General features: G+C 39.3%; 1 protein-coding gene across 5 annotated transcripts in view; it reads right to left on the bottom strand.

Moving 5' to 3' along the window:
- Window positions 1-27,951, bottom strand: part of LOC119023917 (pleckstrin homology domain-containing family A member 7-like) — a 135,927-nt gene that overhangs the window by 67,896 nt on the left and 40,080 nt on the right. The gene's annotated exons all lie outside the window — the stretch shown is intronic.

Below are 27,951 nucleotides of genomic sequence, written 5' to 3'. Positions count from 1 at the left end.
CTATTGGTGTGTGAGTGTGTATGAATGGTTATTGCTGCTGATGAGCGATGGCATCTTGAATGGTAGACGCTGCTACCCGCATGTGAATGGGTGAGGGCTGACTTGTGCTGTAAAGCACTCAGTGGTCAGTAAGACTGAAAAAGAGCTACAAAGAAACCCAGTCACTTTACCATATAAATGCAGTCCATTTACATCTACATGTAGGAAAGTGTTGCCTTTAAGTACTAAGCTATCTGTTTATTAAATGGGGCCATTTGCTGACTGAATTAAGTAGAATAGGACGCAGGACATAAAGTGAAACCCACAAAGTTAAAGCTGTATGAATCAATATTCTTCCATGAAAAGAAAAACTTTGTCAGTATGAAGGGATGACTCCAACAGCAAGAGAATTATCAGTTCAGTCTCAGTGCTGTCATCATCTCCAGCTCTAGCCACAGAGTAGGCAGTGGTTTTCAGTAAAACAAGCTCTGATAAAACTTTTGTGGATACATGTTTGTATCGATCCTGTGGAAAATGAGTATTGTCAACTTTCCAAACATTCTGACTCAATGAATAATCTCCCACAAATAATACTATGACTATAATAAAATATACGATCCAGTTTTTACCAAGACTACTGTCAACAAACTTATCAACATAAAACAGATTTGCCATCCAATTTTATGTTTTAAATATATAGGGGTTCAGGCACATGAGAACAGGTAGTTACACACCAAACAGCCGATAGAAGAAAGGTGATATTTCCAAAGGCTGGACATTTCTAATCTGGCATCTAAATTCGAAATCAGGTTTAAACAGACAAATAAGGGCACTTGACAGTGACTGAAAACTCAAACATAAACAGTCATACAACATTATCAAAGAACGGAAGGTGTCATTGTTTTCAGGTCACAAATCTGCAGTATGTTTGTTTTTATGCGGTTTTGTGGGTCTGAGTAACTGCAGTGTTTATATGTTACATTACTTCACTTGAAATGTGTATGCACACACAGTACACCAACAAATATGTATATAAAAATGTAGGGTCTGAGGAAAAAGCTTCTGCTCAGCCTGTCTATGTGTTCCTGGTGTACAATATCTCTCATCATTTCACTGTACTGTAGCTCACTGTGGTTGAGAGGTAAGTGCACCTGAAACACAGCACCAGCTAAAAGCAAGCAGTGTTGCTGTTAAAATGCATTCTACTCATCCAAACATTTCTGTTGTCCCACAAACTTTCATCTTGAAGGACAACTGAGGCACTACTCTGCCTTCCCTGCTCGCTCTCCAGCCATGAGAGACTTACATAACCACCATATCATTAAAAGAGCTACCTCTCAAAAAAAAAACAAAGCCTACTGATTAAAATAGCCCACTTGATGCTGACATGCGGCATGCAGCTTTCCATGTAAGGTGTGGTATTTACCTGCACCAAGGCAGTGACAGAGGGTTGATTGGTTCAGAGTCAGAGGAGGTAAAGCATGTATGGGCTAGGTATTTGAAAACATTGTTGCTAGCTTTTTTATATTTTACTCAGAGGAACAAACATTTTCTAAGAGCCCTCTTTCATTTAAGAAAAGACAACAATCTGAAATGGTAATGTTATAATCCTTAAGAATTTTATTATATTAAACCCTGTGCTTGATACACTAACCACCTGTCTTTACATTGTGGGTGGTGGAGTCTGACACTCACACAATGCCGGATTTAAACTACCTATGTGAACAGAAAATGACACAGCATGGAATCTAGTATTACTGTTTGAGATTGTATCTGAATATCAGCCTGTTACAATACGGTTTACTCTTCACTCTCTCAGCTGTGTCTGAGCTGTTACATTTCCAATTGCACCTGCCTCAAATTAAAAGCATTCAACTGGCAACTTGCCAAGCATTCACAGGACGTGCAAAGTGCTTGGCACAGAGATAATCGCTGGTTATCATTTGAACCTTAAACCTTGTCAAAAATGCATCTACAAAGTTAGACAGATTTTCTACATTGCTCGGCAGCACATCAGTTTCAAAATAAGCAGAGAGTAATATCTCCGAAAAGCAACTACATCTGATTACCGCTCGGCTGCTGAGTGGAGCACTCTCTACATGTGTGAGTTTTGAAAGCAGATCAATTGAGCCATTGCTCATGACATTACAAAAAAAAATAAAAGCCTGGATAATTTACTGAATTTTACACTGGAACAAGTTCAGTTTGTTTGGCTGTGTTTTTAATAGCAACATCAGCTGCTCTTTTGTTGTAGAAGCACATTTGCTGTTACGACATTTTACTCTGTGTCAAAAAAGCATTGATGTTTGATGACTGGCCTCACACATTAAATACAACAATGACTTGATAGTTTCAAGTCCCGCTTGTTGAATGCTTACTGAACTTGTAAAATTAGAAAAGTGCATTCATTTTATTTCTAATACTAAATATAACTTGATTTATTGGAATGGTTCAATGTCAATATAACCACAATCAACCATACTAATTACACTTACAGCAAAACATCTAGCAGAAATGACTGCATACATTATTACAAATGTAAGGTCACAGTAAATAGGACCTTTTTAACTGCTAAGCATGGGTGATGGGACCTACTTCATGGTCTTAATCATAGCCATGCTCATGCACTATGTACAGCACCAACTCAGGTTACTCATGAGCACAGCGCCAAAAATAACATGAAACCTACATATTTTACATTTTACATGTACGCAGTTGGACACCAGCACGATTTCTCCTGCAGGGATTCTGATCCGGTTCATGCAGGGATCAGACGGTTTTAACCATCACAGAGTCATTCGAAAATATAACACTTAAACATATTCTGCATTAATGATTTCTTTCAACTGTCTGCAACACATTAATCAAATCAGCTGATTCCTCCCTCTCACCATTAGTGTCAGTTTGTATTTCAAAATCTGAAGCCAAACTTGTAATGACAAAATCAGCTTCAACTGCCTCAGCAGGGTTTCCCAGATGCAACCAGTTTAAGACTGTGATTGCACCAATCAGCTGATCTCCGACATATTGTATACAGCACATAGATTTCTTGTGATTTTGGCACTTGTTCAGCACTCATCCCAGCAGGGAAAAATGTGCCTCTATCAAAATCATCAAATCCATCACAGTTTGTCCTCTGTGCACCTGAGATGTAGCCTGAAAAGTCAAAAGCCAAATAACTTTGTTATTGATCTTGTGTTATTAAAAAAAATAAGCTGACACAGAATCCTGACAAGTTATAAAGACAAAACTCCTCATGACTTCACTGACTGAGTCGCGTTTCATACCACCATCCACTCCCAGAGATTAAATCTGGGTTTTTGTGACTCGAGACTGAAATCATGAAGAAGATATTCAACTAGTGCTTTCATGCCCTGTACTTTTTGACCAAAGACAGAAGCCCAAACAAGCTGTTAAGACAAAATGGTTCATTACTGTGTCATCTGGTAGAAAAGCGAACCAAAGAGAACTCTGCCTTTCAAGCCAGTTGAGAACTAAAATTGATTCAAATTGAGGACTTTTATTCATCTCCAATTATCAGAATAGTTCCCTTGCAGCTGAAGCAGGCTTTGTTTTTTACTCAAAGGAAGGCATGACATTAGGGATTTGAACTGAGCTTTCGTCTTACTAGACAATCTTGACCACTGAACTGCTGTCAGCTGGTATCCTCTGTGCCTCTGCGTTTGACATTTTTGCCCTCGTCCATATCCACATGACATTTATGAAGGACGGGTGGTAAACCTCCAGGGTTACGTAAACACGGCTCTGTCCATGACAGCACCTCTCATGCAAACACACATGATCACCACCACACATGAGCTCTCTAACTTGCAAACAGTGCACACATTGCACCTGCTGTGTCATGAGACTTAAGTGTCACCCTGTTTTTCAAGGAACTTAATTTCCTTCACTCCTGTTTGTCCTTGTAGCCAAGTTACAGGCAAACAAACTGCTGACATAATGAATCTATTACTCAACTCTTGGAAATAAATTACCAACAAATTGGGTAATTTGTAAATTGTTCAAGTCATTTATTAATCAAAACTGCTGGTTTGAGTTTCTCAAGTATCAGTATTTTACATGATTTTAAATGTCTGTGTGAATAGAACTGTTGGTTGGACCAGCAACCAGTTTGAAGACAACTTGTGTTTTAAAGGAATTGTGATGGACAATTTCAATATGTTATGACATTTCATAGACTAAATAAATGATCAGCAAATCAGAAACTGAATCAACAGATTAATAAACAATAACAATAACCATTACTGGCAGCACTGAAACTCTTTTTCTATTTCTTTTTCCTCTTTGTCCTGGCCAAAAGGCATTGGCATATCTAGATAATCAATGTCCCTTCAGGGTCTGTGTGAAACTGTCCCAATGTGTCACACATCAAACTGTCACTGAGGTACTTCTCAGACATTTGCTATGTTACTAGTTCTCACTGAGTCCCAGCTGGCTGACGGTGACTTTTATAATTGCCTGTTGATATCCTGATTGCCTAATAAAGCAAAATCATCATTTTTGGAGGGAAAAGAACAAGCAGATTTGATTTGCAATCATGTTTAGTCTAATTTTTGTCTTTAAAAAGGTGCTCCACATTTAATTAAATCATTCATATGGTACATAACTGCCAACTGTATCTTAATTTAATCTAATTCGAAGGATAAACTAAACAAGAACAAGCACAGATATTATTGGAGTCTGTAGATCATACTAGAGATACATTTAGTAAGAGTCTGCATCCGAAATCACTCTCTGGTTTATTCATTTACTATTTTCAATAGAAGGGACAAGTATTTTTCATGTAACTGTGCACATTACATTTAAATTCAAGAAACTTCATAATCATTCTGTGTGTGCATTATTCACAGCTGCAATGACTCACGGACAGATTATTGATAATCATCTGCTAAACATAAATATAACTAATTTAAATTTCTTAAAGATCAGTCAGTTATGTTGAAACAATCAGGATGTCACTATTTGCAGATGTCTACTTGTATTTATTTTGAAGAGCAAGCAAGATGAAGGCCAGTGAAAGCTTTTACGACAGTGCACATTCATTAGAGCAAGGTAAACTAACTCCTAATGAGGTATAGCTAATATCATGTTATTGTCTTAGAGCAATCGAGCCAAACACATTATGGGAGACAGAGTGTAAAAGAGGCTGACTGAGGCTGCCAGGCTTCTCAGCTGGGCTTTTGTTTTGCATTCAGTTGTTATCCAGTGACTCTGCCAAGGCTAATGTGGTAATGATTTACTGGTGCTAAAATGCAACACATGGCACTCTGACATTTCCTTTTATTGATGATAGACTGATCAATGTGTCCCCATCGCGATGAGCCACACCTCCATGACTGCGATTGATGTTTCACAAAGCAGAGCTGTTGGTGTTTAAAGCAGCTCTCATCCCAGGTAAAAAAACAGGAATTTGTCTTTGTACCACTTGTCACTGCACACACTGGCTGTTTTTTAACAGATCTGTAGCAGACAGTCTGTTTTTTTTATTTTTTTATTATTATTTGGGGAGTAGGTGTTCTCACAGTCAAAGGTCACATCTATTTAAAGGTTTTTTCCAGATGAAATGTGTTTGAAGTGCAGCGAGGGAGGGCGGGGAGGAGTGCTGCCGGTGCAGTATGGGGAAACACAGCAAGGTCATTCCCATTCAGAGCACACTGTACGTGTTAAACAAAGTATGTGAAAGAGTGTGTTACATGTGCAGGGATTGAGAGAGAGAGTAATGTTGCTTGCATTTATTGTATGTGTGTGTGTGTGTGTGTACAGTACTGATACTCTGTTTAAATGTTACTGTTGATTTAAAAGGAAATGGCTTCATTAAATGCTTGGCAGAAGTTATTTTGAAGACTGTGGCTACATGTGACCTTTTCAAGTCTAAAAAGCTGAAGTGTTGAAAGTATTTTGGAAATAATTAAAGTAAAAAGCCAAATTACTTTTGTTTTACTGGCAAAATGACACAAAATGCTACACAAAAAATCCACATTTACACGGTTTAAGACTGGGTGGGTTCTGGTGTGATTCAGCTGGCCCACAAAAGTTGCTCTCTGTTAAGATAATATGGCTGAACAATATGCAAAAAAAAATATTGCAATTATTTTGACAGATATGGTGACATGAGTTACAATTTTAGTGTAAATGGTCATTTCTGAAATCAACATTTTTTTTTAATCTTGCAAAGCACCTGGACTAGGAGATAAGGGCTGTGTCCGAAATCATTCACTACTCCATATATAGTGCACTACATAGTGACTACGCCATTTTGTAGTGCTGTCCGAATGTATAGTGGGGAATATTATACCCTATATGGTGCACTCAAAGTATCCCACAATGCATCGCGAAAAGTAGTGTACAACCGATGGTCACTTACCAAGCAATATTTACCATCATGCATTGCGCTGCGGACAAACGCATGGAGGTTTCAATTCACATTTCAACTGCGCGACCGTAGTGACATCATTAACGGCGCCGGAGTAGTGTCCGAAAGTCCGTTTTTCTTTCTGCCGGTGAGCCCACTATATAGTGCACTATGTTGGATTCACTATGTAGTGAGTAGGGAGTAGGGAATGAGTGGGTGATTTCGGACACAGCCCAGGTGATCTACCAAGGTGCACACAGGTGTTGAATGCATTAGCGTCCTTTGAAGAACTATAGAGCATATTTCAATGAAAGAAGAAAAAAGACAGTCACTGATGTTCTTCTATGGAGAAGATGTGCTCTTCTCTCAACTGTCTTCAGTTAGAGTGTAATTAACCAACTGGCTCCTCTAGCGATAGCGCTCCCTAGTGTTGATCAGTCCAAGTTAGCCTGTGAAAGATGGCGATGGACAGATGATTCGCCCAATCACGTGTCAAGTATGATTTTAAACATTTTTACACCTTTTCCAAACAGCTTTTAGCAGTTCATTTCAAGGTGCATGGCAAATCATTTGGCAGATGAGGTTAACAACTAAATAACACTTTGTTGAGTGGCATAATGTTTAAGTAAAATCAGATCATTGAGTTGCATAATGCTTGAGCTACAATAAATAAACAAACAAATGTGGGGGTGGGGGTCCTGATTTGGCTGCAGTAGAAAAGTAGATTAAAACATTATCACTGTTGATTTTCAGCAGCCAGCAGAGTGGGCTGCTGGCACATTGGCTCTGATTATTTAAAAGCCACTGAAGGTCCAAAGAGCTCCCTGATGATCCTTTCAGCCTCCAGCTCTGAGCGACAGATGTGTTTTTTTTTTTTTACAAAAACAGAAGCACACTCTTAATCAGTACTCAACAATTAGCCAATGCATTGATTGGTTCATTAACAAAAAGTACATGAATGCCAAACAATACTAGTAAAATCTACACAGAATGTGACTAGATGCTAATCTCAAATTATGAATTATTATTATCAAATCATTGTAAATTGAAAAAATTGATACTTCTATTTCCTCTTCATTGTCATGCCTTGCCAAAAGATATGTGGCTTGCCATTGAGTTGTTGCAGTGCAAGTTTCATATGCTACTTAAATGTTGATGTCATTAACAATTCCACAAATTCTAACATTTCAAAGGTTTTTTGGCTGAGGTAGGAAAAGAAACTTTAAATCCATTTTATAGATTAAGTGGATTTAATGTGAATATCAATTCATAAAATCCTGAGGTTGATCTTTAAATATATTTCTTTTTCTGTGGATTAGGCTTGAAAATTCACAACCAGTGAAGTATCAGATGCAGGTAGATTTTGCTAAAATTATTTTTCAAAAATATCCCTTTAATTTATCTATAGGTAGATTTTAAGCACATACACTATCTCCAAAATAATTCATTTCAATTCTTAATGTAAATGTTTTTTTTAATAATGCACTAGGGTTCTTTGTACAATTTGCAGCATTACTTCTGTCAGAATCATGTTTATTTCCCAGCCAGTTTGGCACTGTAACTGAAATATCAGATCCAATCAGGACCTTGTGAATCGGAATCAAATCAATACAGGTCATCAGTGGCGATCATCAGCTCCACTTATCTTCCCAGTCTGATGATAAGTGCATTTTACTGAGTTTAGCAGTAATGGCACTTAGAGGAGTGGGTCATATCCAGCTTCCTTTTGTAGAATTTGGCTCGGGAGAAAAACGATTTCCTTCAAGTGCTCCTGACCAAGCTGCACCCATACAAAGAGACATAATATCAGAAAACTTATATTTGCAGAGCAGTGGAACAAGTGAAACATTATCAGTCCAAGAAACACCTGTGAGTCACTTTATGTTGCTGGGTTAGTGCTAGCAGTAGAGAGAGAGCAGCCCTGCCAGCAGCTCAGTGCTGTAACATTAGAGCACACTTCCACCTTGTTTTGCCACCGGTACTGCAAAAAGAAACTATGAAAAGATGTAGGAAGCTTCCTTGGCATAATGAAAAGCAGTTAAAACATTTTTTTAGTTTTTTGGGGGTTTTTTTATATTACCTGTGTCCTCACGGTCACTGCTGTCTGTGGCTTCATTATTTTTGTTCCCCTCCAAGCAGGTGAAAATGGGCGAATGCAGCATGAACTGCACACTCTTGTGTGTAACAAGGAGGAGGGAGTGCCAGCATGCTAGCTCAGTCCTATAACTGGCCAGGGGGTAAAGAGACGGAATACAATCTGACCACTACAAACACACACACGCACACACAGACATGCACACACAGAGACATGCACACACACACTCAGTTACTCTGCTGGATTCCTAACAGGCTGCTGCTGCCAGTAAATTCTTTCCTTGGCCCAGTGAGCATGAGGCAGTGACACATTTGGTTCAGCTCCATGCCACTGCCACCATCTCTTGTTCAGGTTTCACAGCCATCCACTACCACCTACCCACCCACACATCCAGCACACATCACAAACACAAACAGCCTCTTTCATTTGATTTTCTCACAGTCCCTTTCTCTCACGCTCTCCCCATCACTCCCTTCCTTACTCCCACTCAGGCTGGACAACATTCAGAATTGTCCCCTTGTTTGATTAAATGAAGGTGTATATGAGTCCACAGAGATTTTGTCAAGTTAAGTGGTATAACCAGATATATCTGCCGGTCTGGCACAGTGTGAGCTGAATGCTACCAGTGTACCCAGTGGCATGAAAATCCCTGTAATGAGCGTTATTACACATCTCTTACATCACACCTCAGTCTATCAGGTTGATAAACTAGACCTATTATCATACTTGTAAAGCTAGTCTTTTGTGCCTCGACATGTTGGACACATTTCCTCTCAGTGGTGACAGCTAAGCTTTTAAGTTGCTTTATCATTGAACTGTGAAAGGCTTTTAGAGTTTGGCTGGATGTAGTGTGCTGGAAAAAGCTTCAGTGAATCAAACAGGATTTTTTTTCCATATCTAAATAGAACAAGATTCAGTTCTTTAACACAAAGACGACTACATCTGCATCTACAGCTGGCATAATGCAGCTGACTCTTAAGCTCATCAGTGACTCAACCCCTGCATAATCTCCCACTCATCTAGCTCCTTGTCACAAACATTATTTATCGTTCCGACAGGAAGTATAGGCAAAGTAGAGCTGATTACAACCCAGTGTGTGACCTCATGCCTTTAGGAGCTGATGAGTGATGCATCATTTTGCTCATTACATCACAGCACTTTTATGCCAGGCAGCTCCCTCATCTCTAGTTGCAGTGTGACCCAGTAAAATAAAAAGCATCTCCAGCAGCACAGAGGGGATGAGGTGGGACTGGCAGAGACAGGGCAGTCGCTCAGCACTACTGGCAAACAGAGGACAACACTGTGCCAGTAATAACTGAGGCAGACACGGGCATTGCTGACATCACTGGCATCACTGGAATGGAGACTTTGCTGCCAACACCCAGACAGAAATAAACTCCACCTGCCCATCAGTGCCATCAACAAAACTGCAATTTTATGTCTGATAACCACATTTGAGGGATCACTGCAAAGAATGTGTGTACATCAGCTATGTCACTAGTGGAATTTTATATTCCCTAATATTGGCTTTGCCACTAGCCCTAAAAACTGCGCATTGCTCTAGCTTCCCCTCAAAAAAAGGCACATTTTTTTGTTGTCCAAGCAACAGCCAAAACGCATTGACCCTTCATTTACTGTCATATATCCTTACATCTAAAAAGCTGGAACTGGCAAATGTTTGACATGTTTGTATGAAAAATGACTGAAACAACTGATTATCTTTACAGCTGGCAATCAAATTTCTTTCAACTGACTAATGGCAGCTCTCAGGTTATTTTTGAAATGAGTCCAGAAATATAAAGAAATTACTGGGTCACTGACTTAAAATAAACAAGCGAATAAAACTTTTTTTCACCATCCACCTGCTGTCATATTAGATGAAAACATAACTGTTTAATTATAAATCTTTAATGCGGTAATTACTGTCTCCTTATAATAACCATTATTACTCCATGATAATGAAGTTACGGCAGTCCATACGGTGAAAAAGAGCTCTGCAGTTTAAATGTTAATACTGACAGTAATGATAGTCTGGATCCCTTCCCACAATTTCTAATCTTGCCAATAGACATAGTCAAAGTGGCAGTAAAACACTGAACACCTCTCATCCCTGTGTTGTGGTTGTAGGACTCGTCTCACAAAATAAATACTTCACATAGACACCATTGTCGGAGCTGACAACCCACAAAAGGCAAAGACTTCACAGTGCTGCCCAGCAGGTCTTTGAACAACACCGCAAACACGCCTCCAACGCATCATATGGTGACAAAATGAGTCCTGGCACTGTATGAAGTAGGGTGAATGTTTTCACAGTGCCGCTATGCTATAAATTAGCTTTTTGCTGAGATGGTTTCATTATTTGTTTGAGTGATTTACAGCACACTAAACCCTGACACATGCCAAACCCTTTTCTAGCAGGTGTTGCAGAATCAATCGTCACTTCAGTAAACTGTAGATCATACTGTTGATTAATTAGGAGCAAAAGAAAATGAGTTAGAAGAGTTTGAAGTAAAACTCAGTTGCAGATTGAATGTTCTGATGAACGTAAGAACATTTTTCTTTGTCATCCCCCAAAATGAGTAAGTGAAATGATCAGTATTCATTATTCAAAATCTTTTCGACCTGCAATGGGCACACAAGCTTGGAGCAATCTGTACTCATAAATTTGAATGAGCAATGTTAACAAGCCAGTTTAATTTTCACCACATGGATGCAGATGGCTGATGCAGAAAAATGACTAAAATTCAGCATATCTGTGTATCAGGCTCTGGTTCCCACTGGATCTCATTTTCGAAACTGTTGTTAATGATCAGTGTTTTCAAGTTGAACAGATGTGCTTCTATTGTCCTCCGCATCAAGATGGCTGCAATAAACAACCAACATTTTTTTTTCCCCCATAATAGTGGTGTGGTGAGGAAAGGATGGCAGAGTCAGTCAGTCAGTTCATAGAAAATATCCTATCAACTATTGCATAGATTGCTATGACATCCATAACAGACATATGTGGTCCCCAGAAGATAAACCCCAATGACTTTTAGGCCCCATGAGTTTTTTTGCTAGCAGCAGGAGAGGGTTGACATTTGTGGTAGTAAATGAAATGTCTGGACGTCTACTGGATTGCAAGTCATGGTCCCCCCAGAAAACCATGTCGTAACTTCTGTGCTCCTTCTGAATTTGTCATCAAGCACCATCACCACGATAGACAGATAGATAGACAGATAGACAGATAGACAGATAGATAGATAGATAGATAGATAGATAGATAGATAGATAGATAGACAGATAGATAGATAGATAGATAGATGCAACAATGCTGTAGGGCTGAGTATTGCTACTTTTGCAAAATGAGAATTTTGGGTAATAATCATCAGTTTCATGAATATTGTGACTGAATGGGTTAAGAACAAGTACAAAAGTCTGGTTAATTCAGAAAATTAACTTTACTGTAATGTAGCCTTAAAAACCAGGCAATATTTTTCATATCACGATTAACGACTATAAGACAATATATAGTCATGTACAGTATCACAATAACAATGTAATATCATTACACTACCCTGTCCATGTCAGCAAGCTACTAGACTAAGAAGGTAAAAATGGTGGATATCATGATGTCACTTTCAGCATGTAATGGGTAAATGGACTGCACTTGCAAACAAGACCTGGGAATCTGACATACGTTATGTATTATGATGGTGTCTTGTAATCTCATGTTGGATGGGCCAGATATTGGCATGACACAGAAATAAAAACTAACTAACTAACTAACTACTACATAGCACCTTAAAAAAGCACAAAGGACTTTACAATTAGAGAGAACACATTTCCATCTGTGATGGAAGCCAACCACAGCCATGTAAAGCCCCACAGAGCAAAACATTCCAGACAGGAAGTCAGACGGTGGAACTGCATAGTGCATTTGGTCAAATTCATGATAAACATCATGTGCAGATTGATGATACACAGCACAACAAAGCCAGAAATATTAACAATAAACACACTTAAAAAAGACAAATAACGAAACAATTTAACTGCATAGCCTACTCAACCAGAGCAGAATCACAAAATTCAAGAATTAATTATGAAATAAACATTATCTGAGCAAGTCAGCAATATCAGGCAGACATGACACTCCACTTCTGACATGCTCCCAGTGGGATAAAAAGCCTGTTGAATCAAGGGGAAACTGATAGTGACGAAGCTGCCATACAAGGCATTTGCCTGTCTATTAGGAGCAGTCAGTAGTTCGGTGTCCTGCCCAAGAGCAGTTCAATATGTGCACTGGAGGATGTCAGTATTTAGCTCAAAGCATCACAGAGCTGCTAGTATGGCTGTAGACTTAGTCTTATTACAGCAAACTTGCAGAAATAATGTTACTTCTTACTTTTAAGCAGGAGTGTAGGAATGAAAACAAGTTCTGAAATGTGAAAGAGTTTTTCATGAAAATACACCATGTAAATGCAATAATAAGGCTGAATAAATTCCAGCAGGGTGACATTTACAATAACTAGAATAATACAGAATGCATTTACATAACCATATCAGCCGCTGATACGCTTGACTCACAGTCACGAGGGCTCGTTCTCCAACATTCATTGTAGTGTGTAAGCCCATTCCAATTATCCAGACCACTTTGCAGGAGCATTTCCTGAAAGCTCTACGGAAGTCAGATCACTGCTTGTTCGACACTTGTCCACATTCAAATCAGCTGTGACGTTTTGGCCCACTGCCTCAGCGCCTGACTGACTCTAATTATAGCCACTCTTCACCCGGCTGAGGAGCAGAATGCCTATTAAACGTGTTATTGCAGAGATAATGAAAATATTTTGCATTAGCATAAACAGGAATGGCAGTGGAATGAAGCCCTGTGATTGGGGAGAGCATGGAGAAGAGTGAATAATACTTAGGCTCATTACAAAAGTGTCTGCACTGCCTAAAAATTTACCCTCATACTGCAATTTGTGTCTTCACAGCAAATAAGATTCATTGTGCGCACACTGAGAAGTTGCTTGAGAGAGAGGGGATTCAGGAGGCTATTAGGGGTCACAGAGTATGTTGCAAAATAAGCAACCTTACGGATTTTAAAATTAAAACTGAAATACTTGTGCATGAGTCAAACTGTCTGTCAGTCTTTTAGACAATAAAGTCATCATTTACTGGGCGAGACTGAAGATTGCAAAGTAACAGAAGACAAAATGTGTCATGTAAGTGCAAGGTTAACATAATCAGAATAATAACAAGGTTCCTATTTACAGGCTGCTCTTCAGCTCTGTGGCTGGGCTACATGGGCGTGGGTCAACATTGAGTGGTAAAGTGTAGGAAAAAGGTGTCAGTGGTATAACTCAAGCTGCTGTTCCGAGCCACAAAGCTGCAGAATTTCTGCCTCCAGTATGCAGGGTTAATAACATAATGTGACGCTTTACTGATCCCTGTCGATCACCCTCAGGAGAGCTCTGCCCCTTGCTTGGGATTCTGAGATGTGCTGAAGGGTACAACAACAGGCTAATGCTTGCAATAAAATTTAATTAAACTTAATCTTGAGTATCAATGCTTAAGACAAGTAGTCTTCTTGTTTCCTACCTAAATAAAGAGAAATAATCTGGTTTTCAAGGCCCATCCCTAATACATCCTTTGTTCATATTACTTGAACCCTATCCTTCTGTTTTGCACATCCACATGTATGGGTAAGGTGTTTCAATTCTTCCTGAGATAGAGGGGCAGGGTGAAGTGTTAGGGTTGGCCTCAAAATTAAGGTTTATCAGAGGCACACTTCAAACTGAAGTTTATGAGAACTCCTGTCATTTAAATGTGTTAGGGTCCTTTTTGTGTTTTGTTTTTTGATCATCAAGGTCAAATGGTCTCATCTTCAGTGAATAATAAATGTCTGCATAAAATTTCCTGGCAACCCATCCGACAGTACTCAAGATTCAGTGTAGTGACTGACTGACACAGAGCCATGTTGCTAACGTTTTTATGTTAAACATTTTCTGCAAATGTTCTGCAGCCTTTGACAATAAGGTTGGAATATAAACATATTTATAACTGCTAATAGAATATCTCAAATTTCATCAAATTTCTGTGAATGTCTCAGTGCTTGTAATTAGTATGGCTGCTGAGATATATGGATGGGGGCACAGAGATAATGTTCTTACAGCTTCTTATTATAAGGTTTGGAAGGACTACTCCTTAATCCTTTTAATAGAGAGAGAGGGGGGAGGAGAGGAATCAGACTCAAAATAAATAATAAATCAGTTATATTTAAAACATTACCATCATTAACACTGAAGAGCAGCTTTGCTTTAGTTTGATCACTGTGGAGAGCTGAACTGTGACTAACAGCTTGTTAAAGAAAGAATCTGTTGACCACAGAACCTTCAATCCCCCCGACAGGAAAGCGAACAGGCAGCAGTCTCTCTGCCACAGATGTACAGTATCTGTTTCCACCATCTCTTATCTCGCCTGTCCTGTCAATGTGTGGACATGGAAGAATTCCACCGATCACACAAACAGGGGGACTGAGAGTAAACAGAGCAAGACCGGTGGACCTGAATGCAAAGATGCCGACGACAACGAAAAATAACTGTGAATAATGTAACTGTAGCGGGAGAGAAGATGGCCGACATCAGATAAATGGATCCCAAAACTTATCATCCCAGAGAGACGTGTATGTTGAAGAGAGATAGTGCCATTAACTTTGACAAAGTATGATTAAACAGTAAGTAAATCAATAATTCAATACAGAGGATAAAATATTTATGATAGAATAAACAAAGTGAGCTGAAGGAGATTTGAAAGTAAACAGTGTAGAAAGAATTCCATATTCCATATATATATATATATATATATATATATATATATATATATATATATATATATATATATATATATATATATATATATATATATATATATAGTTTAACAGGAAATCCCAATGAGAAATTTTTTTTTTTACCTTTATGTGGGGTAGATTTCTCCCAGAAAAAGAAATACTTAGAAACAAAATTCATGAACTGCAAGCTCAACTTTTTTATGTCAAATGTGGATGAGAGGTCTGAGAGGTGCTGAGAATCATGGAAAGTTGGAACATCTTTCCACATGGTAACTGAGCAAACTTACTATGCTGATATAGACTGAATAAGAGAGGTGAAAACTCCATGAGATGTCAACAAATGCCAAAACTGGCCTCTGTTTCGCTCTGTAGACACGTTCTGGACAAACAATACCAGCAAGTGCTAAACTCACTGAATATATTGTATTTTCCTGTGTTTCACCAGTTAAATGATTCTAATGTGGAGCTGCAGCAGTGGGAAATGCTCAGTTGTCATTAGCAGTGAATAAATACAGCAATCCAAAAGACAGTGAACGTGTCTGCACAAGCTCATTAGATGGGGGGGAAACTTTGCCATGTGGCCAATTATACTAATACTGGCACTATACTGTACTAAACTGTTTAGATGCATGCAACTGTCTTGATTTCAGCCGGGGCTTTAATTGCACATAATTTCCCCAAGTATCTCTCCATGTTTATGTACCCTCTCTGCTGTCAGCTATCAAATAAATACAAAATGCTACATAAAAAAAAATCCCATTTTATTGCAAAGGTTCTGTGGTTCTAATCTCTTAAACCAACATTAATTAAATTTCTTGTGCCACATGAGTCACTGCTGTTGCCCTTCACTTTGAGGTGATCATATTTTCATTGATTCCAGGAAAATCAACCTTTGTGCCCCTTTATAAGTGCATGCATATTACTATTTATAGAGCATCCTGCCTGGCTTGGCAGGATTAGCTATACACAACCTCACAGCCATGACTCCTACTCATGACCTTCTTGTTCTATTATGCCTGCCGTCTCCTTTCTATTAGAAGCAAAATTTCATCATTTAGGCTCTCTACAACTCCCTTTTTTGTGTTTTTTATCTCCATTTCCTCCCACTCTGTTTTTCTCTTCTCACTGTCCTGGCCTGTGTCCTTCCTTCACTCTCCTCAACATCCTGCTTTTACAACACACAGTTTGATTGAATGTATGAATGTATTTTGGACAAACTACTGCCCTTCGTTTCCTCTTCATCACTGTCATCTCTTCTTTCTTTTTTCTTCCTCCCCAGCTCATGTCCCATCACAGCAGCTGCTGCTCCACCTCCCACCACAACGCTCCCCAGACAGATTCACAGGTTATAAAGCTGCCCTGACAGTTAATTGCAGCTCCATCAAGTAGCATGATTGGGATTCTTCAGCCCTGATGAGCTGTTCCATCTTGATTGTGGCTGTATTTTGGGAGGGTGGGGTACATGGATTGTGTAATAGAGATGTCTATCACAACCAATCAGAAACGGAGTGGCGTCCACCTCAGTTGCTACTGGTGATGCCACTAGGCAGAAGCAATCTCCCCCCCAGCCCTCAAGAGACTGCTTCGGGACATTTTGTTGCTATGGCAACATCGAGAGGAGGCCATCTTTGGCTTTAAATAAGCCCCCACTCTTTTCCACTGCAATAAATATCGCCAAATAGTGGTGGGATTTTAGGGTAGGCTTTTGCAAAAGAAGGAGATTAGAGTGTTTACTACAAGCAACACCTCTTCTGACAGTGAGTGTGTGCGTGTGTGTGTGGGGGGGGGGGATGACAGAGTAGCAGCTTTTAGCCGGACAGCAAGGGACTCGGCATGGAAACTGACAGGCTGGCATGCTAATGGAAGACAAGTCAACACTGCATTCAAATTCAAAACACTTCACAGCGGCTGACGGCCCGTCTCAGAGAGGGGAAGGGGGTTTGGGTGTCTGTGTGTGTAAAAATGTGACTGAGTGTGTGTGCAAGTATCGACGGGAGTCAAATCAAAGGCAGCGAGAGAGAGAAGAAGAACAAAAGATGATAAAAAGCATTTTAAATAATTAACCAACCAAGAAAAGGATGGAAATCTGGAATTTGGTGTCATGATGTTTCTAAAAGAGAGAAAGAGCTGTTCACAAATCTGTTTCTGGCTGCATCAGTAGACAATAATGTGGGGTCAGAAATCTGCTCTGAAAATCTCATTGAAAGAGTGTTTTTAAGGGTGTCTTTCTTACATGATTGAGTAACAAAGATGCTGGAAATGAGCGATGCGCTCAGGTGAAGAAATTGAAGGGATGATGGAGATAACTGCAAAGATTTCCTCTGATAGCATTTTTCAACACAGATATTTTCAGAGGCAGAGTTTGTGTGTGTTTTACACGTTCTCTATAAATCATAAGACAAACAAAAAGCAGTAGAAAAAGACAATGAGTGAGACAGATAAAAACATTCCAGTTTCAGAGAGATGGACACAACCGCACCCACACAAACAAACAGACGTTTCCCACTGGAAGCAAAATGACAGCCTCTTATTGATTCAGTTGAAAAAACATCTTCTAAATGCCATGATGCGATACCAAATTACACCCTGTGATCAGACACTGCAGGACCCTCTGACATCGATGTGACTTGATAATAACATGAATGAAACTACAGGGTCCCATGTTTAATTTAGCTAATATACTGTGCTAATCCAGGTGATGAAAAGTAGCAACAATGCATCTCTGAACCTCAATCATGATGAACAAATCAAAAATACCTCTGGGTCCTTGAACATAATTAGACATCTTGTTCAGCCTGACAGGGAACGGTTACACTGTAACATGAAAACAGAGTACACGACTGATCGTTGGAGTCAAGGCTCCGACCTAGTGAATCCCCAAAGCATAAAGTTAAATCTGCAGAAAGCAATGATAATAAATCCCAGCCTCTTCAAGAGAAATTCGATTCAGAGCCAGAAGGTGGATACTTGGGTGAACGTAGACTGATTAAATGTAATATGTGATCAGCAGTGATGAGCCAGGCAGACACTGTCCAGATTAAGCCTGATTTTAACCCACACCTAATTAATGAAACCTTCGTGCCAGATTGGTGGTCATTTGATGTGCTGCATAAGAGGGCAATTAAATGCCATCCGGCTGTCGTACAATCAGACAGATTTCTGGCATGTCATAAACTTTGGTTGGCTGTTTTGCAGTTTAAGCAATTACAAGAAAGAACAAGAACGAGATTTGCTTATGAATATAAAGTGGGCTAAACCAACTGGGAGTTCAATGCTTACGATCAGTGTGAGCACTCTGTCATGGCTGGTCAACTGATCCGAACAATGTAAGCATAAAAGTAGCAGGTTCTGACAGAATACAAAAGTTGATTAAACATTCTCAGATTTACACAGAGCAAAAGACTAATGTCAGTCCACACTTTATACAAGCCTGATAACAGCAAAAATAACAGGCATGTGTCCTATGCAAAAAACATTTACCGTTTCATACCAACTGTAAGGAAAAAGGAAGAGCATACCTTCATTGCCAAGTAACGATGAAAAGAGCCAGGTTAACTCATTTTCATAAACACTATGATAACGTACGCAATATTCGTTTGTGCTGTCAGGCGGTCTCTGGCACCTGACCGACAGCAAGCCATGATTGATCAGTATTCAACGTATAGCATGCAGAGCCCACAAATCTCTCCAGAGATATTATCAGCCGACATTGGCCTCTCACAGATATATCGCTGTTTGTGATTTGACAAAACCTAATGTAGAGACAGATGCTTGGGTCAAGTAAAAATTATTATATTCCAAGTGAAGTTTATCATTTTAGTGGACTTGGACAAGTGAATTGGTAATAGTAAAATATCTGACCACTGTTTCATGCACATGTTTAACTCAAGTGTTCTATAACCACTCTGCATCGACCATTGCAAAGATGCAACAAAAAAAAAAAAATTTTCTGTGAAAAAAGGAATACCGACCATATTTTTGCATATTGGAAGTGTTTTACTCTCTAATGTCAGTATCAGTATCCAGCATCAGTGGGGCTCGACCGGAATTTGGCAAAATCACAGCATGGAATATTGCAGAAGAAACTTATGACTCTATGATCACCCAATCTGACATGATGACAATCTTAAAAAGACAAAAATATTTATTATTTGATTGATGCATTAACTGAGCTTGACAGCATGTGCTCCTTATTAAGTATGCTCTGGATATGTGTAGCTGAGAGTACAACATGTCACTCAAAGGTTTAGAAGCACAACTCCAGTTCTCTGCCTGAACTGGCTCCCTCGCTTTTCTCCCTGATCTTCACTGAAAATATGTCAGACATTTTCTGTCAATTTGATGTCATTTGTGTCCATGTTTACACCTGCCACTACTTATGCTTCTGGAACTGAGCTGCAAACCAAAGCATCTGTTTACACGTCCAGCCCTTCATTGTGTATTGGGGCTGTGAGGTCTGACAAAGGTGTCTGAATGCAGAGCAGTATTGTGGCCAAACGGATTCAGTGCATATGCAGACGCAGCTGTTGCTGCTGTGCTGTTGACGTTCTTGTGCTGTGTAGCCTATGTTGACCACTCTCCAAACAATCCTCTGAATCACAGTGGGAGGAGAGGAAGAAGGAGAAAGCAACAGAATTGAAAGAAAATCAGACAAACTGACTGAATAATTGCAGATGACAATGTAGTAAAGGTTAGCGAGCGAAGCTGTGTGAAATGTGCATCAAGTTCTGCACAAATTACCATAGATTTAAATGTCTGCATGTAATTCATGGGCTATAGGGATGCCTAATATCCCATTTAGCTTATTTTGCCTGATTGCCAATGCCAATAATGACACAGTCACAGGTTTTTTTTCACCTATTTGCAGAGAACATCAAGCCACTCCTGTACTCGAATTACCGCATATTAAATGCCTACTCTTGTCATGACGTCCTACTGGCAGATGCAGACATATAGTCCTTTTCAAATTCATTCTTTTTCATTCATGCTGGTTGTCTGATCAGCAGCTTCCATGACTGGCCAATGAAACATGACAATGGGTTGTGTTTTTTCCAAAAGTTAAGTTTGTTTGAACTTCTTGACTGTAGCCGACTAGATTTTCTTTATTTCAGCACCCCTGGCAGTCTGCACTGCCACATTCAAAACACACTACCCTCATTTAAATGAATGGGAGGACCTGCGTCTTCGGTAAAAGGCCAGATTTGGTTTTAACACAGCCTAAGGGTTTATATATTTAAATCAATACCCTGGACTGATTTGAAATAAAACAAGCCTGAAGAGCAAAGCCTCACTCTGCTGGCTCGGTCTGAGCGATGGTAAATTAAAGACTACACCCACATCTGAACCATCAGATTATTTCAGATAAGTATAAAATCCCAAATGTTAAAAACTTAAAGCAATGTTTCAACAAAATCTCCAAAAGAAAAACTAACTCAAAAGTTCATACTTTTATCAGTTTTACATTTACATTGTTTGGACTGACAACGGCAGTACTCACAGTTTCACTTCACTGAGACTTGGCTTCAAAGACGGGAACACTTCCTCCCCCACGAGGCTGATCTGCAGCGGCATTCATTACCAAAGAAGTAAATGTGGCTATGAAACTAAAAAAGTTTCCCACAACAACAGAGAAATGCCAGCACTAAAAAATCATATCCATCCCTGAGTTGAAGCCCAAGTTGCCCACGTGCTCTTTTTTAATTCATCGGATACAAACGCTTAATATTACATAAAGGAGCTACTGCTGCTGAAATATTGAAAGTATGGACCTCTGTGGCAAAAACAAGGTATACAATGGCACTTCATGCCTTATTAGAGGTTGGAGAAATGAATCTAGTCTACCCACTGACACTGAGGAGAAATACTACAGTTCTGCTTTGGCCCACACTTATCTTGATGAGTCCACTGAGACTTACATGAGACGATGTCTTCTTGTTTGGAGTTGCGAGTGTAGGAAGTGTAATACATGCAAGGGAAATGTGTATGGGTTGTCCCTTTTGTCCTACTTAACTGTTTTCCTTCGCAGCAGATACTTTTTGCACTTGCTGCCATGCAGTGTATTATAGTTGGCGTCAGAAAGTTATACATCAAAGTGCTATTATGAGTTATGGTTGTATAAGGCATACTTACCTAATAATTCTTCCAAAATACACCGAAATGTAAACATGTAAAGTTCATCCTCCAACTTGCATTAATCAATATACAGTATGTGATGGTTACATTAGATTGAATTCAACTGCTTTGTAACGTGAATCGACACTTTTAGCTGTTGTGATTTCACATCTTGTACATTTATCGTGTGGTTGTTCGTGAGCTGCTTCTCAGTAAAGCAGCACCCTCCAGCAATAAAGCTCTTGTAAATCCAAATATTCTTCTCTACCAGCATCAAACAATAGACAGACAAAGTTGCCAAGACGGCTTATAGTGGTTTGCTAAAGACCCAGATATTTTTCTCAGGTTGGTGGAATCCTACCACAAAGCTAGAGGGAAAGAAAATCTTATACTTAAATCCATCATGTGGTCAGAAAAAGACTCAAAAGGAAGCCTGTAGTTGATTCATGTCTTATGGATGTGGAAGCAGGCAACACAAATTGTCAAATTTACATTTCACAGATTAAAGAAGGGTTGCATAATACTGGGGGGAAATGACATTGCAATATGCTGCTGTTCTATCTGAATTTCCTCATCATAATTTCAATAGCTCTTTTTGGAAAGAATTTATAATTCTATAACAATTTGATTGATTTTGTAGGGAAGTGCAAGTCATAAAACAGCCAAAGGAGGATCTGTTTTGTTTGATAAATTGACAAAGAATGATTGTGGGCTGCTGTGCAGGCAGAGCCTGCATGTCACTCACAGTCAACAAACTTCAATCAATTCCTTGAGCCGTTAATTCCTAAATTAAAAAAATAAAAAAATAAAAAATCATAGTTAAGTCTGCTTGCTTTTCTTTAGAATCAAGCAGAAAAGAAGTTGTGGTAAGACATGGTACCTCATTTAACACTGCACAACCTGCAATGAAACCACTGAACATTGCTAGATTGAAGTTTAATAAACTGAAGTTGCAACTTGCAGATTTTCTCAAGAAAGACAAAGCTGTGTTGCCTTCATGTTACAGGAGAGAAACTACTTTTTAGGGTTAGGGTTAGGGGTTATGTTAGCGTGCAGACAAGGAGTTAAAAGAGTCTCACAGCCCGAGGACAGAAGCTGGTGTTACAGATACTACCGTTTATTTTGCCAGACGACAGCAGGGTGAACAGACTGTGGCTAGGGTGGGTGTTGTCTTTCACTCACTTCACCAATATCACCGATGCTCGGAAGATGGATACCAATAATGTTCTGGGTGGATTTAATCACCTGCTGCTGAGGCATCCACCTCCTGGTCACATCCTACCTCCAGCTCTGTACTTAGCCCAAATACACAAGATTTCAATCTCACTCTCGGAAAGAGATTAAATAAGCGTAATTCTTATATAGCAGGTGCCATGGTGATGCCTGTGTTCTTCATTCGGATCAAGTTATATAGCGGGTGGGTTTATCTCAGTGATCCCCACCCACTCAGTCAATCTGCATCAAAAAGATCAAACAGTTGGCACTAAACCTTGTTGTACACCTGTTCTAAATCGGGGCTTCAAATCTCTACATGCAGATACTCCAAACAGATGAACACTTCAAATTACGTAACTGTCACTTTAAGATCAATACAGTACATCAATGCAGACTACATAAATACCTATTAGACTGCCTACTCAGTCTTTTGTAATGCAGCCAATCTCTGCTCATGCCTGATACAACTGCAAAGTTATTACTAAGTCTTTCGAAGGATAGTTAAATTAAATGGATAAACATACAGTATGTCAAATTCAAACTATAAAGACGATATAAATCTCTTGTTTGGTTTTGATGGTAACCATATGGTGTGTAACCTGTATATGTGTGTTTTTGTTCCTGCACGGCACCATCTCTTCATGCATGTACAGTGGATTCTTTGATTACACACAAAGCTGTCTCAGATTAGGCAGGGATTAGAGCCGTGAAGCCCACACGGTTGGAAATGTGAGACCTAGGAGACTGTACAAGCTCAAAGGGTTTCAGTGGCAAACAGATGGAGAATGGAAAGCAGGCTGATAGCAAAATCCCACACATCCATCTCTGGAATGAAAGTAAGGGGTTGTTTCTTCCCCAGCCCACATCACATGATAAAACTGCTTCTTAAACTCTGCAGAGACTGTACTGTAGACTCCATTGACATTAACAAGGTCTGGTCAACACCATTCACTCTTTAATGAGATAATTACAATAAAAAAACAATAGAATTTAGTCTAATTTCCCCTGAGTGCATCAACACATTAACATCCTAATATTAAGAATTAGTGTTTAATATCATAATGAAGCACCGAAACAGAAAAAAAAAAACCCTGTGCTCTGAACTAATTGCCCTTGCACCTGAGACAAAAAAAGGCAAGACTAAACAGGACAAATGTGCATCCAGAAATAGAAATGACTGCACTGATTAAACACACATCTGTGACATTTAGCACCATATCAAAAGTTCAGGAATGACCCAGACATCATAAATTCGCAATGTAAACTATTTCTTAGTCAGTACTGTAACAAAAAAATAAGCAAAATTCAAACAGGCCTTAACAGAGAAGACATCAGGTAAAGGTTTGTCACATTTGTAACATGTAGTTCAGAAAACAGAAAGAATCTGTTGCTGGTGGTCAATACGTTACGTCCCTGTTCGTTATTTTCTTGAATTTCCTCCGGGATCAATAAAGTATCTATCTATCTATCTATCTATCTATCTATCTATCTATCTATCTATCTATCTATTATTTTCTTATTAAACCTCCCCTATTAGGTAAACCAGAGACGTTGTGTTACACTGTCAGCAGCAGTTTTTCTTTTCTACGGACTACCATTAGTGTGTTTCTTTTAATTGTGCCGTTTGTATTTGTTTTCTTAGCTTAGCATCCTCAGTAAAGCTGGCCACCTAACTTTGTTTCAAGCTTCAGAGGCTGAAGGTGTGAGCTGCCAGCACCCTTCATTGGTGATGGGAGCCAGACAGTTTGAGCAGCGGTGACTACAGCGCTGAGCGGGTGAGGATTCTGAGGCTTGTAAAGTCAAAAACAGAACTTACACAACAACACCTGCCTTATGCCCACTGCCTTCAAATAACTGTATCATCATCTGTCGCACTGTTTCCTTTTAGACTTTGTCATATTCTAACTTGGCAGTAGTCATCCAAGCCTCGTGTAAAGAGGGTTTTTAAAGGCAATTCTCTGAGACAGACGCTAAGAAAAGAGTGAGTGACCCAGATCACTAGAGTTGCAGACTAGACAGCTAAACATTGTAAAACCAAGGGGAGCTGCAAAGCGGTAATTCTGTCAACTCTTTTTCACATTGGGTGAAAAGATTGAAACAATACGGATTGCTTTTAACCCCAAAAATGCAAAGCCAGCTTTCCAGCTAAGATGTTCAGCGTTTATTGGAAATACAGACTTTTGATGTAGGCATCTTGGCACAACATAAAAGTAAAGAGCTAGCCAAGAGTTACTCATTTCTCTCACTCCAATGCTGTGACAATTCAGAGTATTGTTACTGTACTCATAAAACACAGCACAGACATGTTCACTGAAAAAAGCCATGTTGTACTAGTACTGGTCTTGACAGAATAAGTGACTTGATTCTTTCCTACCGTCCAAGTATGAGGCCCAAACAGAAGTCAACACCTCCCAAACAAGTGCTCAGCATCTTGTCTCCTCTCCTGATCAGCCAAAACCAACAGAGGTGATGCCTTTGAAGTCAGCAGCCTTTGAGAGGTGCTCTAGGCTACGGTCCATCCATCTGTACTGCACTGTTCAACTGTAATGACCCACATCCAGCAAGCTTTTAGGTGGGCTGGTCAATATACTTTCTCATCTTGTTGTAATTCAAACTGTTCATGTTCACAGCTGCCTTCTATCCTCTCAGCCCTGATCCTCTCATTCCTGCCACAGCACCCACACTAAATGTTGATGAAACCAGCATTAAAAAAAAAAAAAAACACAGATTACACTCGCCACCGAAGGCTTTCAAGGATGGATTTAGCCACCAAAAACCTTCAGTGAACTCTGCTACGAAGAGAAAATAACTTTGCCTTGCTTTAATTTCCTCCCACTTGTCATGAATTAGGCAGGTTGAGGCAAGGACAGATGTAGAATTATAAGAAGGGTGACATTTGGACACAGTGTCCCATCTCGGCATGTAAAATGAGCTTGAAAGGTTGGAAATCATACTAATTTACCATCCTGGCTGTGCAGAACAGACTGGTGATGAATTGAGTTAATCTGGCTAATGATTATAGGAAAATTGCTGACATTAGAAAAAAATGGCACCAATGTCTTTTATATATCAATTTGAATTATGTTTGCATTGCTCCCCAATAGGCTGAGAGTTTTATAGCCCTATGAATAATATAAAAATGCATGGTATTTAGTTTCAAGCAAGCAAGGCTGTCTGCTGCTGAAATGTTGACAATCTGGCGATACAAGCCTCTCATCCAACAACAAAAATATGATACCATGAAACTATAGTCTTATAAAATGACAATTTTCTCCATGCAGTCTGAGCTTCTACAGGGAAGTTAATTTAATGTAAATCCTCACTGTAAAAAGTGTGTAAAATCAGAATCCGATAATACGCTGATCAAAAGCTCCTGGTATGGTTAGCATCAATATCTGGATGTTGATAATGTTCTTGGATATCAGCCTGTATTTGTCTAATCAATGCAAAATCACATCTAACCTTGCAATTTACACCATGGAATTGGTCTTTCCATGTGTTTGTTGAATCGATTTTTGTTTTTTGAAGCAAAGTTATGTAGAAATTGGCATTTTGTGCATATTGGGGCCCCTTACAGTTTCTGAGTGCAACACCGCTGTGGTAAATACAAATCCAGGTCTGGTACAATTTTATGTGTTGAAAACTTGTATCTTGAAGTAAACATGTATTTAACGCTGTGATCCTACACTCTCATTGAGGATACATTGTGCAGAGACAAGTGATAGTGGTGCAGAGTGGCTGAGACAGACACAATTCACCTTATAACAAGACACTGAACATGATTCTGAGGTAAAAACATTACATCTTGTTGCTTTACAGTCCAGAAACTGTGAAAAATGTCCATTGCTCTCTTAGAGCTCAGACAGACTTGTTTCATCTTAAAATAAATACAAAATTAAACACTAAAACAACAGCATCGAATCGAATAAAGAAAAAATAAATAATTATTATAAGCTTTGATTCACAGCAATATCCCTCTGATATAATCAAAGTGTAGGGTCTTCATACATTTTGCTCTGGAACTGGTTTATCTAACTTTCAATTCACTGATCATATAAGAAACCAGGATCACTGCTGTCCTGTAGTTTTTAACTTTGTAATGAATACTGACATCAACAGTTAACCCATCATCCTTTCAACACATCACAACTGTCACAGACAACCACCATTTCAAAGAAACCACAGCCACGTCAGCTTTCTCTCTTTAGTCAAGCCTCATCCGAGCCTGCTGCTGTGACAGCCCGGCACTTTCTGACATAAGGGCACCCTCCCTGAGAGCGACTTGTAGGGAATTCATTTTGTCAAAGTGTCAGTCGCATCAAGCATCCAGTCACAGAAGTGTGTCAACACTCAGGAGGAGGAAAGGGCAGCTACAGAGACTGAATGACAGATTCTCCTGGAGACTCTCACGATAAGATGCTTGGTCAGATTCTTGACCGTGGGGCCCTTTTCCTTGCACATTTCCTGTGTATTTACAAGAGGCATTCAAGTGTGTGTGTACCAGAGTTGAAATCCACTTCTGAATACATCTAATCAGATTCTGGTTTATTTTAGCATCTAACATTTGTTCAATGTACTTTTCTGCCTCCAATTTCTACATGAAGCTGGAGGCAGGGCCATTTCCTCTTCCTCTGTCCAAAAATAATCTCGCTCCAGCCCTCAATTGTCTTATTTTCAGTTTATGCTGGTTGGTAATGTGAAGCTGGCTCACACTCTTATGCCTGGCTGCATGTGGCCAGCATTTATATTGCTTCAGGCTAGGTATTCAGTCGTTTTGGTATTTAAAAACTATGCCTTCTCTTGCCCAGAATACACTTGGCAAGAATATCTCAGTCAAATGCTATGCCATGAATACTGTACAGTACAGTAATGGAGAGCAGTTGCAAATGACAACATTTGGTAGTTTGTGCTGAGGAAAAGTGTGAGAAAAAATGAGTTCTCCAAATGATCAGGAGCATCAATTCTAATCTAAAAAGGTATTTTACACACTCACAGATAAATTTCCTTTTTAAGTATCAACTCCTTTTTTTGCCTCTGGTCATATGCATTACTCTCATTGCTTCTTACAACCTCTTACACCATTACAGTGTCCCTCTCTGGGGAGTTATTACCTATGACACTCTGTTCACAGTTATTTCTGGTAAGCCTTCAGATCATGTTCAACACTGAAAGCTCATTCTCATTCCCTCCTCTGCAAGAAATCCTTTTAAGCAAATGTATTTCCTGTCCTAAACTAAAGATAACAGGGACAGGGATAACAGGCACTGCTATAATACATTTCTTTCTTGTTGAGTTTCATCAGTTAAACACATTATTCAGAACACGCTTGGAGATTAGCAGGTGATCACA

Source organism: Acanthopagrus latus, chromosome 8 (genome assembly GCF_904848185.1).
Source record: "Acanthopagrus latus isolate v.2019 chromosome 8, fAcaLat1.1, whole genome shotgun sequence".
In the NCBI taxonomy this organism is placed as follows: Eukaryota; Metazoa; Chordata; class Actinopteri; order Spariformes; family Sparidae; genus Acanthopagrus; species Acanthopagrus latus.
The sequence above is the reverse complement of the archived record's forward strand: the minus strand, read 5'-3'. Positions and strand labels throughout refer to the sequence as shown.